Raw genomic sequence first — 13,952 nt, forward strand, 5'->3', positions numbered from 1 at the left:
AACTAGAAAGAAAAGACTAAGAAAGTTTGTAAGAAATCTCAGAAAATCTTCTGTAATTTTCTTTTTGAAAAATCCTGTTGCTGTGCCAAAGCTTGTTGCAGCTGGCTCTAAACGACTAGTGGAAATGAATATTTTCCTTTCTTCGTCTTGTTAGGTAACACAAGAGCTGTCCTCTGTGTGGTTGTTCCCAGCACAGCCGTTCATGGTATGTACCGGTGATTGTTGCTCTTGAGGACATTTAACTTATGCAATTCTGTGGCCTGTACAGGATATAAAATATTTTACCAAAATATTGTCCTCAGGAAAACAGCGTTTCACAAACAGTTCCTTGTCGCAGCTGTATGTGTCTTGTTTCTTCTTGTCATGACCAGAAACATAATGTTTGCAATTAACTCCTGTCTTCAAAATGCAAATTGATCGTTACCATTGTATTCCAGCTGGGTACAGGTTCCATTCTCCCGGCACATCACCTCTTCCAGAAGATATAATACGGACGTTGGGTTTTTTAAATTATTTTTTATTATACAGAGTACTGTCATTTTAAGAGACATTCAATAACAGCAGACGTTCTTGTCATCTTGTTCCTATTGTGTGACAATTGTTCCTGGCTAAGAGTCTTCTCCCCTCGTTCACACACAAGCTGTGAGTCCTCTCCTGGTGCCGCTACCAGAAGCCTGTCATCACCAAGTCTTGCAAAAAATAATAATAATAAAAAAGAGCACTGAGTTAAAAATAATCTAAACAGTAAATACAAAAATTAATGTAGTACACTAGACATGTATTTTGTATATCTGGCGATACATTTTTACAAATAAAATACCTGACTGAGAGAGAATATTGAAAGAGATATACTATAGATTAAAAACTGTTAAAAGTGCACTTTTGCTACAGATTTATAAGGAGACTAAAAGGAATTAAGTTGGAAGAGAATGGTGTGATGTTACTTCTGTATAATAAATGACCCCACCTGTCTCCAATAAAGGTCATGTATGATCAAATGCACATGGCCCAAATGCTTTTCCTTGAGTTTCAGTCCGAGGCAGAAATAGAAGGAATTGGTGAACCACTCGCTGCCCTTAGCTTCTCCCTCCGGGCTGGCTGGCTGTGTTTGTACCTGTACAACCTGTGCATAAGCGGTTCTAACCAAGAGACATTAATAATTTAAGTGTCATAGATGATAATTGATGTGCTGGTAAGCCGAGGAGAGGTTACCCAGGGCCTTTTCCCCGACACCCATCGCACTGCTAGTGCCCCTTAATCCGTTCATCATTCGCTGTGGCTCTGCCGTTGCCTTTCCCTGTGATTTCCTTTCTCCTTCTCCCTCTTTCCCCCCTTGCTGGCGGACTCCATAAGACTTTGTTGCAAATATTATCTGACTGATTTGGAACAGAGGCATTTAAAAGCAAAAATAGTACCGTGTGCTCGGAGCTTTTCGGGTTCATTGCGGGACAGGTCTTCGTTTCTGTGCCGTTCGCTGGAGTTCACTTTTATACGGGGAAGATCTAAACAAAGGCTGCTCCCGTGAGTAGGGATTCATGGGACTAGGTCAGAACACAACAGAAGCAAATGGCATTCGAAAATGACAACTGCTGTGTAAAAATACATTTTAAACCCAAAATACTGTCTAGTCCTTATCCTCCCAGGTCGCACATTAGCAATACATGAGTGGAGCCAATTTGAGCTCTAGTGACCGGGGGTTTGGCTTTCAGTCGCTTTAGAACGAGCGTTACCCAGCATTAATTTTGTTGAGGGCAAACAACCAAAAGCAGAGCGTCTGGAAGTGATGTGGATTTAGCTTTGAGTACCAGTGAGACAGGATTGATACTGGAATTTAGGGACTGGTCTAGCCACTTCAGGTCTTCTCCAGAGCCTAGCGCTGGAGTGAGGGTGAAGACCATATCCCGCGGTTATTATTTGTCTCTGCTAAGCAGCAGCAGAGGCAAATGCACCCCGCGTTGCCATTTCCCTTCCAGTTCAGCAGCCCCTACAGCTTGTTTGCAGAGAGGCTCTGCCCTGAAGACTTCAGAAAGAGGTTGTTTGTGAATTGGTGTTTGTGCTTGGCATGTTCCCGTTGCCAGCAGGAGCTTTTAAAGTCACCGTGCCAGCTCAGTTTAGGATATGTTTAAAACAAATCATATTTGATTGGTACAAGAAAGAAAATAGACTAACAAAGGCCCCTGAGACAAGTAAAACCTTCCCGTTGTAGTCCTCGGCACTCATCAAAAGGAAACGATCCCCTGAAACACAATTAACTCACCCCGTAAAGTCCTGCTAGCATTTTGTGTTGTTGCGCTAATGAACCTTTGGGCTGCATCTGTCTGCTTCCCTCCTGCTCCTGCGGAACCCGTCCTACCTCCAGGGTTTGCTTCCCCCTCCCCAGCTGTGTTTGCTTCCTGAATGGGGTTAGGTGTCTCTAAGTGACGGTAGGTAAGGTTTATAGTGGAGCAGGGTCGGTGGGACAGGTGAGCGTCGTCTTGGCCTTTTATTCTGAAGACAATGCAAAGAAAAATGGTTTGATCCTTTCTTCCATCTGGCTGCTCATTTTCACCACCTCGCCTGTGTTTGGAGGGGACGCGTGCTGGCTCTGTCACATCTGGGAAGCTTGGTTTGTGTCGAAGCAGAACCCAGCAGCCCTGGGCGGGATCTCGCTGCTGGAGGCTGGATGCACACCAGTGGCTGTGGCAGCGTTGGACACGGGGGCACAGGCTGCGGAGCATCGTCGGTCCCTGGGCAGCCCGAGCTCGCTGTTGCTTGTAGAACCCGTTGTAGCGTGTGTGATGTTTCTGTGCTGCAGCTGGCAGGAGAAAGCCCTGCAAGGAAGGACGGGTGACACGGTGGCAGTGTGCTGTTTGGGTCGCTGACAATGAGCACCTTCTGCGGTTGTCTGTTGTTTTGGAAGCTCCTTCAGACAAATAACCACCACAAATACCAACCGCTGCGGTGGTTATCAGTGCTGCATCAGAGCACCTCGTGCTGTGCTGGAATGCTTGTCCAGGGAGGTGGGTCTGACGGGGGACATGATGGGTGTGGGGACAGATGCTCTCGGAGACCCATGTGGGACCGGACGCACGAGCCAGCGTTGGCTTGGATGGGGAGTGTAGCCTAGGGGCCATGGGACAGAGGATGACTTAGAACCGCGAGAGGAGGAGTTGGACCTGAAGGGCCAAGCTAGGAAAGGATTTGTGAAGGCTTTAAAATATCAGAGCCCCCAAAACATTACTTGAGAGCTGTTGGCTTAGATTTATTGAGGATAAAATGCTTTTGGTGCTGTGCTGCTGAGAAGCATCCCCTCCACTGGATCCAGCCCCGGGGAGCTGCACCAAAGCCGGGACACAGGTTACACTGCGGTTTGGGTAAAAAAAATTCATATAGTCCCAGCTGGGTGTTCCCTGGTGATTTCCACGTCCCAGGTGGTGTGCAAGAGAAATCCCGTGAAGGAAGGGGAGGAGGGCAAGGATTGGGGCCGAGAGCTGCGTTTGGAGTTGGGAACATCCCCAGATCTCCTCGGAGTCCATTTCCTTTTCCAGATGGATTTTATCTGGAGTGCAGCTGCTTTACAAAATATATTGGGGAAAAAAAAATTAAGATGTTTTAGAAATTATCTACCCCTAGGTGTAGCCACTAAAGAAGATAGCGGGCAGTTTGCAGCAGGAGCTGAGTAACTTTGTAATTAAGTATCCTAATTAGCACTCTATCAGTGCATCTGTTTCCTTCTGTGAGAAGCAGCCTGCATGTGCTGCAACAAGGCACTTGACTGCTTTGCATCCCTTACGACTTGGGTTTCTTGTTCCTTTTTCTCTTGGCGATGGGCAATTCGAAATGCGCTCGATATTTTGAACGCATCGGGTCCGCAGCAGCATCTTTGCAGGTCGGGGGGTGGCCGTTGCAGGTGGCAAATCTCATCTCGGCAGCATCATGGATGGTCCCTCGGCAGTGAAACCGTGTGGCTGTGATCGGGGCACCACCAGCTTGCCGTGTGTCAAGGAAGGTCCCCTTCCCCGTTGCCTGGACAAGCCAAGATGAAAGACATCAGTGCTGAAAGATTGCTCCGTTATGAAACTCCTCTGCGTCCCTTTGCTTCCACCCTCATGCCAGCAAACCCTCAGCTCCTCCTCGGAGAGCACACAGCGAATGGCATCACGTGGTGGTGATGGGGAGAGTGTTATTCTTGGCGATCCTTTCCAAATTATCTTTCATTTTTTTAAAAAAACTGTTCATTTTCAGATTTTGAGTCACAATATTTCTCCCAGTGAAAGGCCATGAGTTTGGAAAAAATCCAGTTTATTCCTTCAAAATTCTTTGCCGTCGCTTCAGCATAAAAGAGCCAAACCAAGCTGGTACCTGCTGCTGACGCGGATGGGAGGATGGCCCTGACACCTCTGTGCACCCTCCAAAACCTGCGACCAGGCCTTCGGGGTGTCCCCCAAAACATGGGGTAGTGAGGATCCGAGAGTGAGTCCTGGGAAGGGGCATTAAAGGATGTGTGAAGCCACCGGACAGAGAAAAATGGAAATATTTCCATTCACTTCACCCTAAGGTGTTGTTAAAGAGCTGAATGAAGATTTTACCCTTATTCGTCTGGTTTCTCATGGGTGAATTTTTGGGGCCTCTCGGTTTCTTTAGCCTCAGACCCAAGCTTTGGTTTTGCCAAAGTTTCCCATTCATCCCCCAAGGGGAGGAGGTTACTGGATTTGGGAAAATCACTTTTTCTCAATGCCGTTCCTCCGCAGTTTGAGCCAAGAATGACTCGGGGACAGAAGGATTCCCGTGAGAGTTAGGAACCACATTATCTTCTTCTAAAAATATCTTCCAAGAAAACAGAAAACCTTTCCGAAATAACCCATCTGAAAGAGCAGGATCCAATTTCGGGCTCTCCGGAGGCCGCAGGTCACAGCTAACGGGCAGTAATTGGAGCGGCGCTGCCTTTGGTCCCCGGGAGAGGCATCGGAGTGATGCTGGCAAGGAGATGAGCTTCGAGAAACCTGCTGCATTAAAAGGGCTCCGCCGGCAGTGAGCGCGAATGAGAGCATCCTTCTGCAGCACCGTCTATAGGTACGACCAACGGAGAAAACGGGAAGGGAAAAAATAGGACTTTTTGCTGCAGTTGCATCGCTGCAGAGCAGCTGTTGTTACGAGCATCTCGGTGGCTTCCACTCCCCCAGCTCCGAGCATCCTTGTGCCGGGACGAGCCGCGGGCCACCCGGTGTGACTGGTGGGTGGCCCAAGCATCCCTCCGCCAGAGCCGTCAAAGTTTATTCTGCTCTCTGGGACTGCAAAGTGGCTCCTGAAGTTGGTTTTTTTTGTTTTTGTTTTTTTTTTTTCAATTCCCAGAGAGGAAAAAAAATTTCACTTCCCCCGCCTCCTTCCCCGAGCGTGTTTAATCATTCACCAGTTAGTCATCTTCCTAAGAAAAGCAAACGTTACGTGATGGCGAGTGACAGCTCCTGAAGAACTGGCACTAATTATATCTCGGCACCGAAAAAATAACACGCCGGGCTGGCGAACCTTCCCGGGAGGGAGCCGGCTCTCCTCCGAGCGCTTGTGCCAGTGGCTGGGATGCCCCAAAATCACCTAAAACCCACCCCAAACCACCGAGCAGCTGCTCTCCTGGCCCGCAGAGCCTTCTCCATCTCTCCACTGTAGGTTTAGGGATGATGAACACCGTCTTGTTTTGGGTTTCATCCCCTCCGCTCCCACCCTGATTTTTCTCTAAGCCTGGTGGGAAGCATTTCAGGGGGTCTCCCTTCGATTTTTATGGCTTTGATGGATTCCGACTGCCCCCTCGGCAGCCAGCACTCCCCGCGTCGGCTCCATCGGCTGCTGCCTTCCCCCGCGCCGCTCAGCCAGCATCGCCTCTTCCTCGGCTGCCAGGAGAAGATGGGAATTTTCTTTATTCTTATTATTTTTTAATTTTTCTCTTTTTTTTTTTTTTCCTTTTTTTTTTTACCATTGCCCTCGCTGTCCATAGCTGCCACGTAGCTGCCGATGAGTCCAGAGCAGGAGCCGGAGGGATGAGCGGATGGTCTGGTTGAGGGATGTCCAGCGGCTCCTGTTGTGTGTTAACCCTCTTTTACTTACCCTGCTGAGTGGGTTGCGCTGCCCGGACACGTCCCTGCTCCCCTCCGGGGTTTTGTCCCTCGCCGGGGCATCTGGGGTAGCTGAAATGTCCTGCTTTGGGGACATTTCTCCTAAAACCCCCCCATCCCTGTCCCCAGTTGCTGGGCAACAGAGGCTGGGGCCAGCACCCAGAGCAAAGCGTTCCCCCCCCTATTGCTGCTTAAACAAACAACCCAAACCCCCCAATGCCATGGGGTGAAATTCCCCTTTTTTTTTTTCTAAATTTGCAGCGAGGCGGCGCTGGGGGTCCGGTCCCCAACCCCGGCGCAGCACCTGTGAGCACAGGAGGATGCTCCCCAAGGACCGGGGTCTGGGCTGGGTGTATTTTTCCCAATGCATCAGCGGTGTTTTTCCTGGATGGGGTTTTTGTTTTCATAAAAAGCCAAACGGCTAAAAATAGCCGTCTGCTCGCTCGCCCGCGGTATCCCGGCGCGAAGCCGGTGCAGGCTGTGTGCGGAGCCGACCTTCAGAGCAACGGCTGCCTCGTGCTTCCACCTCTGCGACCTGCCTCTTGCGCTGGGCTATTTTAAGAAGCTATTTTTCCCTTTTGTGTGGCTCAAGAAACACCTGATGGGAAAAGCAGGAGGATTTTTTTTTTTTTTTTGCTATAATAGCCACCTGGCCACAGATGATCCCAAGCTCAAGGATTTTTGGATCAGATTTAATTACGCACGGGGCTATAATGATTTTTTTTGTTGCATGGCCATATAGCATCTCACCCTCCCCACTGGGCAGAGGGGATGTGGGCATGGCTGTCCCCTCTGGGGACATGTCCTTGGGGTGCAGGGACCCAACGAGATGGGATTTGAGGGTCAGGGGCTCACTGAGGCAGGATTGGGGGGCTGGGGCTCAGTAAGGTGGGATTGGGGGGCAGAGACTCAAGAAGGCAGGATTTGGGCTGCAGGGACCCCCAGGATTTGGGGGACTCAGGCACCCAACGAGGCAGATTTGGGGACCAACACCCCTTGAAGCAGATGGGGAACCGCCAGTGCCTTCCCAAAGGAGGTGTTCAGGGCTCTCTGGGGTGGTTTTGGCCGCAGCAGCCCCCCACCAAATTCTCCTGACCCAGAGGAAAAAGGGTGAGCGGGCAAGCTGCACCCCTGGCAGGAACAGTGGAGCTGAATATAACCCGCTTACACAAAACCAGAGCGTTGCAGTGAAACGGCGTTAATGAACACCGTGGTGCTAATTAGCGGTCCCCTAATGAAGAGCTGGGAAAGCAGGAGGGGTCCCGGGGGAGGGCAGCGCCTTAGCCCAGCATCGCGCGGATGGCGGCGGGTCGCTAACGGTGGTGGGGGTCTGCAGGGATGGAGATGGCAGAATTCCCCTTGCCGTGTCCCCTGAAGAGGTGGCCGAGAGCCTCCCCTGGGACCAAATTGGGGAATAAATCCCCCAGTCTGGTACAGGAGAGAAGAAAGGGAAGGAAAGGGTGAAGGGACCAAGTGGGGACCCCTGGGAGGTGCCTGGCACCTGACAGGGATGCCCCACGGGGATAAAGGCTGGTGAACACTGATCTGGGAGGAGATGGGTCCCGGTGACTTCAGTGGCTGGTCTTGGTGACCCGGTGGCCTCATTTCTGAAGGTGACAAACAGCCGCAGCTCCCAGCATCTCACCTTTGCCAACCAGGGCACCAGCTGCGTCACAAAGGGATCAGTATTCCCAGGAGCCACGTTTTTTTCCTAGGAAATATAAAACCCGCGTAAGGAGGGATGGGCATGTAACGAGCTGGTGGCAGGGAGCTCGTTGGTGTCACCTCCCATCACCCCAAAGCCACCACAGCCCCTGCAGGCCCCGGTGTCCCTGCGGTACCCAAGCCCAGCATCGAGCACCGTGCTCATCCACATCCCTCTCTGGTCCCTGCCACCTGCCAGCCCTGCGATGTCCCCAAACTTGAGCTTGTACCATACTCAGGGACCTACCCAGGCATCCCTGCAGCCCCGTGGCTGGGGAGAAATCCTGCGGTACCAAACCATCAAAAAGTTTCGGTGAAGGGGAGTTTGGCCTGGAGCTGGTTGGGTTTTCTCCGTCACCAGCAGTGATGAGGGTGATGGAGGGATCCTCTCCCCCCCGCTGCCATCCCTATAGCAACCAGCAGACTTCCCGTTCAACAAGTGACTCATCAAACACGATTACACTGGGATCAGGGAAGGTGATCGTGACTTCTCGCTCTGACAAGAGCCCTGACCTTTCAGGAGAAAAAAAAAGAAAAAAAAAAAAGGGAAATAATTCAAAACTGGATGGGAAGGTACAGTCCTATGTCTCGTCCTTCCTGGCTGTCCTGCTGCCTCCCAGCTGGTAAATAAAAGCAGATTGGATGCACCACTGAGTGTAAATCCCCTGCAGCTCTGCCAGCAGCACAAGGCAGGATCCATGGTGGGCAGCAGCTGGTGATGGTGCCAGGGTGCCTGCGGTGAGCGGGACCCATGGCTCTGTCCCGGCTGAGCCTGGGGTGACACATCCCTGGGGCCAGGCGTGACCTGTGCCGTGCACCCCGCTTCTGTCCATGTGTCGTAGTTTACACCACGCAGCCGCTCGCTCACCCTCCTCCCTCCTGGGGATGGGGACACTGCTCACCACCCCATGACCATGGCTCAGCCTGTTCCTGGCCAACGATCCCAGAGCAGGGACAGTCCCAAAACTGCAATCCTGGAATGGAGAGAAGAGCCCAAGTGTCCGAGAGACTGAGACGACCCTGAGAGAGGGGTGACCCAGAGGGAGACAACCCGGAGCAAGAGAGAGAATTTCTGGATGGATCCTCATCTCTATACTGGGCGTGAAGTGCATGGGATAGAACAGACCATTGGCCAGTTTGGGTCTCAATCCTAAACCTAAGGTCAAATCCTGGGCTGGTACCAGCACATTTAGCAGCTCTCCGCTCCAGGTGTTCACACTCCCGGAAATGTCTCTTTTACCCTGGGGAAATTCCCTCCTCCTGAGACAGCCCTGGGCAGTGGTGCCGAAGGAGAAAACGCGATACCCAGAGGGGGAAAAATACCTCCAAAAAAAAAAAACAAACCACCCAAAATCAAGGGACATATGGCTCAGACTGATTGTCGGGATGAGCCCCAGGTTTTCGTATTTACCGCTCCTGCTGGAATATCCATCGGCAGAAACAGCATCCGGTGCATAGTTGATGGGACGAGGATGTCGCACCCGTGCCCGGTGCTTTTTCCAAGCCAAGTGCTCGCTTCACATTAATTATTTCACTTTCCAGCACGCTGTGACCTTTTTCTGGCCAAGCCCCAGCCCACCCCATGTGTAGACCAGGGCTCTGGATCAATGTGGTTCCCAGCCTGACTCCAAGGGATGTGTCGGGAGATGCTCAGAGGGGAGCCCGGTGCCGTGACTCCCTGTAGGATCCTGTTTAAATGTCAGAAGCCAGAGTTAAAAATCAATAAATAGAACTGGCTGTGCTCGGGCGAGGGGGTGTCAGAGCTGCCTTTTGCTCGACTTCAAAGCTGAGAACTTGTTCCCCCGGGTTTGATGAAACCCAACGTCCTTCCTGCCCAGCGGGAGAGGAACTGGGGAGGCTGGAGGTCCTTTGAGCGCTGCTGCGGGGGGTTACCCCTGCTGGGTGGGCTGCCTGACACCCCCCCGTGCCGGGAGGGATCAGCCCTTGGCAATGGAGCGACAAAGCCATCGGTGGCTACAGATTTCTTTGAGTGCTGATGCTTCACCCGCTCCAGGGCAGCTGATGGCTTTGCTGCATGGAGCTGGGACTTTCCTGTTCCTCAGTCAGCTGCAAAAAGACTCCAGATTGTCTTTTTATTAAATAAATTTTCTTATTTTGCCCCTTTCAAAACCACAGAAAAACCTTCCTTACCTCTATAGATCATCAGGCAAATGATGTTCTTGTTAATTATTAATTATCACAATCATTTGCCCTAATACTTTGCCTTGCTTCCAGCATGCTCCCAGTTTTCCGTGTGGCTTGATGAATCTGAGAATAGGGGAAACAGAGTCACTGCTGACAAGGTACCCAGCCAGAGCACCCAACACAGCCTGCGAGAAGGAGGAAAACACGGCGCAAAAGCCTTTTATTTCAGAAAAACCGCCCTGCTCCAGAAGCCCTGCTCGCTGGAGCTGAGCCGCCATATGGGGACACGGTGCCTGCCAGCCAAGGTGCTTCCGAACGTGTTCCGCTGGCTCGGGAAAGCGCTGGAGCTGAAGGACTGGGAGTGAAATAATTCAAGTGGGAACGATACTGCTGAAGGAAGGAGGAAAAATCCTCCCCCTGGTTTGGCCCGAGTGTTTGGTGGGAATGGCAAGGAGAAAGCAGAGCGAGCTTCCAAACCACGCAGGGCTGCTCCGTCCCTCCTGGCACAGCGTGGCGTTGGCCCTGCTCCGGGGTGCTGGGGGTCCTGTCCCCACCCATGTGCCATTTGAAACCTGTCCCTGTGCATGCACCAGCGGGGTCTTGTCCCCGTGCAGGCATCGGTGACATCGTGTCCCCATGCACATTCCGTTTGTGTCCTGTCCCCATGCACATGCCATTTTGGTCTTGTTCTTGTTCATGCGGCAGTGGGGTCCTGTCCCCATGCAGGAATCAGTGACGTCCTGTCCCCATGCAGGTGCCATTTAGGTCCTGTCCTTTTGCACGTGGCAATAGGGTCCTGTCCCCATGCAGGCATCAGTGACGTCCTGTCCCCTTGCACGTGCCGTTTGGGTCCCGTCCCTGTGCATGTACCAGTGGGGTCCTGTCCCCATGCAGGTGCCAGCAGGATGCAGGCTGTCCTCAAGCAGAGGTGATCCTGGAAGCCTGAACTTGCTCCCAGAGCCCGGCACCAGCATCCCGAACCGATGCAGAGGTTTTACATCGTCCCTGCTGCGAACCACCCTGTGTCCCCTGACACCCACACCCCACCGTGGCTGCCCCTCCACGGGGACCGTTCCCAGCGGCTGGATGCCCAGTTGCACCGGTGCAGCGAGACGTGGTGTGCCCACGATCCCTGGACAGCCCAGAGACATCGCCCTTGGGTGCAGGAAGGTCTCGCACATCTCGGCAGGCTGGGGACCGGCTGCTGCAAAAGCCACCGTCCACCCGCAGCTCTCCAGGAGGCAGGGGCAGGGTTGCAACGGTGCTGTTGCAGGCAGGATGGCACAGGTCGCTTCTGCAAGCTGGACCCTATGGGTCCATTCCAGCTGTGTGAGATTTTTTTTTGCCAAATCAACTGTTTTTCAACAGAACCGGATGATTTTATAAGACAGATTCCTTCCTGCCTGCCTCCACCTCCTCCACTGCCTGGTTTTGACATCGGCACCTCAACCCCCAAAGCCACCCCGGAGCCATGGTCCTACCTCCCGCCGCCGGGATGGGAGGATGGAGCCCAGCAGCCAGCGCAGCACCGGGAGAAGTCCCCGCTGGAGCAGTGGCAAGAAAAGTCCCTGTTTCCACTCCGGAGCCGCAAAGATTGCGCAAAGCCTTCGAATGTAGGACTCCAGCAGCGCACGGCCCCCGACGGCCCCATTTTGGGGAGGCTGGAGGGTGCAGCGCTCTGGTTTGCCGCTCTGATTAGTCAGCACCGCTAATTATAGCCTCGCTTTGCCTTCTTATAGCTCTTCGAGCGCCGTTGGTGTAATAGGGAACAACAGAGGCGCTGGAAGAAGGCTGCGTCTGCTCACTGCGGAAAAGACGCCGGGAGAAGTACAGGGATCAATTTCCGCTTTTGCAGATTTCTGGCGTCGCAGTTATTCCTCCCGGTGGGCTCTGTGCCACCCGTTATGTCTGTTGAACAGCAGCCCCTGTGCAAACTTTGGTCACCAGCGGGCTTTGCCTTGGATGGCCGGGTCGTTAGCGATCGCCACCCTGTCACCCACCTGGGCGTTCGTTAGCTCCCTCCTAGGGCCACCTAGTTGCCATGATGCTGCAGTGAAGCAAGCCAGAGGTGGGGACAGACTTTCAGCAGCTCCCAAGTTCATCTCCCACTTGCCAGGCAGCCACGGCATCAGCCACTTGATTTTTAACCAAAAAAGCACAATTTCGAGGCAGGATGAGCCCCAGGTCGAGCCCTGCTGTGGACTGGCAGCATCCCGCTCTTTCAGGGGGAGCAAGTGGTGAAACCCCCAAAAAAACTCATTGGAGATGCGGAGCTGCTCCTCCCTGGGCCGTCAGAGGGGGCAAGGAGCCCACCGGGGTGTGCGCACGGAAAGGGGACACGTCTCCAGGGGAGGGGGGTGACACCTGGGGGGGCTGGTACTCACTGCAGGATGTGGGGAAAGCATCCCGGGATTGTGCCGAAATTGCGGTGGGATATTGAGGGGAGGAACTGGAGGTGGGGAAGGGAGGCAGCAGGATGGTTTGGGACCGAGAGAGAGGGGATCAGCTGAGAGAGCCGGGATCAACCGAGAGAGCCGGGATCAACTGAGAGAGCTGGGATCAACCGAGAGAGCTGGGATCAACGGAGAGAACCAGGATCAACCAAGAGAACCGGGATCAACTGAGAGAGCCGGGATCAACCGAGAGAGCCGGGATCACCGGAGAGAGCGGGGATCAACCGAGAGAGCCGGGATCAACCGAGAGAGCTGGGATCAACTGAGAGAGCTGGGATCAACCGAGCCGAGGGTTGATCTCACTCTTGTGAGACCCCAGGAGGGGTGGGATGCTGCAGGGTGCAGGAGATCCAACTACCAGCGAAACCGTGGAGTTTGGGGCCAGCTGAGACCCCCTGGGGTGTGCATGGCTGTGCAAGAGGCATCCAAGGGCCAGACTGGGGCAACTGGGCGTCTGAGGGATGCTCTGTGCCCGTCCCTGCTCAGCGTCACTGATGGATGGACCTGGGGGCCTGGAGCGCAGCAGCCTCCCCTCCGTCGGGTGGGAGATTCGGCATCCCCCAGCAGATCCGGTGGTGACAGTGGGGACATCCCAGCTCAGACCTGTGGCTGGGATCAGCCTGGCTGGGCTGAGGCTGCCCGCACTCATCTCAGGCTTGGGGGTCCTGGGTGGGCTGTGTCCCCGCAGGGCATCTCACATGGCCACAGCATCCCCCACTGCCGCAGCAGCTCCATCCAGGTCCCACCTCCTGGCAGAGGCGAGCTGATGGAAGCTCCTCGCCCGCCTCCCCTCTCCCAGGCAGTGCGTAATTCCTGGGAGCGGGAGCGAATTCATTCATTGCAGATTTCCTCCGCCCCTTTCCATGCTGCTCATGTCACTCGGCACACACACAACAACGGCGCGTGGTCACGCGGCCCCAGGTAGATGACGATTCCGGTCCCCTGGGATGGGACTCGGCCTGATTAAAAACCCAGATGCTCCTAACTGGGGCGACGGGTTTCAGCTGAAATCACCGTTATTCACCTGAATGTCTTTTTGCACATCGGGAGGCAGAAATCCTTCCTGCCATCGAGCTCGCTGCACTGCAGAGCTACAGCCTGGGAGAGAACGGGGGGATGAAAGAGTGAAGTGTTACGAAACCAGCAGGAAAGGGAGGAGAAGATGCAGCTGAAATATTGCCGACCAGGAGCTGAGCATCCCTGCTTTGATGATCCCACTCCCCAGCTGAATCACGGAGCCGTTTGTGGCCAGAAAAATAACGGTGTCTTTGGGATTTTGGTCCTTTCCAGGCTGATCCTTTCCCAAACAGTCAGGAAAGAAGCCCTGGGGGTGGGTGGGTGCCATGGGGAGGGGGACAGACCCTCTGCACCCACTGTCCGCAGTCAGATCCCCCACGCAGGGGGGTGGGAGCCCACCCAAATCTCCCAGGTGTTCATCCTCCTCATCCCAGCTTTACGCTGGCTGGAGGGATGCCCGTGCGGGGCGAAAACTTGGGGGTGTGATGTCTGCCGTGCGGGGGGATGCATCTGCCCCAGCCTCATTGCACAGAACCCCCAAAAACTG

The sequence above is a fragment of the Pterocles gutturalis genome, unplaced genomic scaffold (genome assembly GCF_000699245.1).
Source record: "Pterocles gutturalis isolate BGI_N339 unplaced genomic scaffold, ASM69924v1 scaffold11137, whole genome shotgun sequence".
In the NCBI taxonomy this organism is placed as follows: Eukaryota; Metazoa; Chordata; class Aves; order Pterocliformes; family Pteroclidae; genus Pterocles; species Pterocles gutturalis.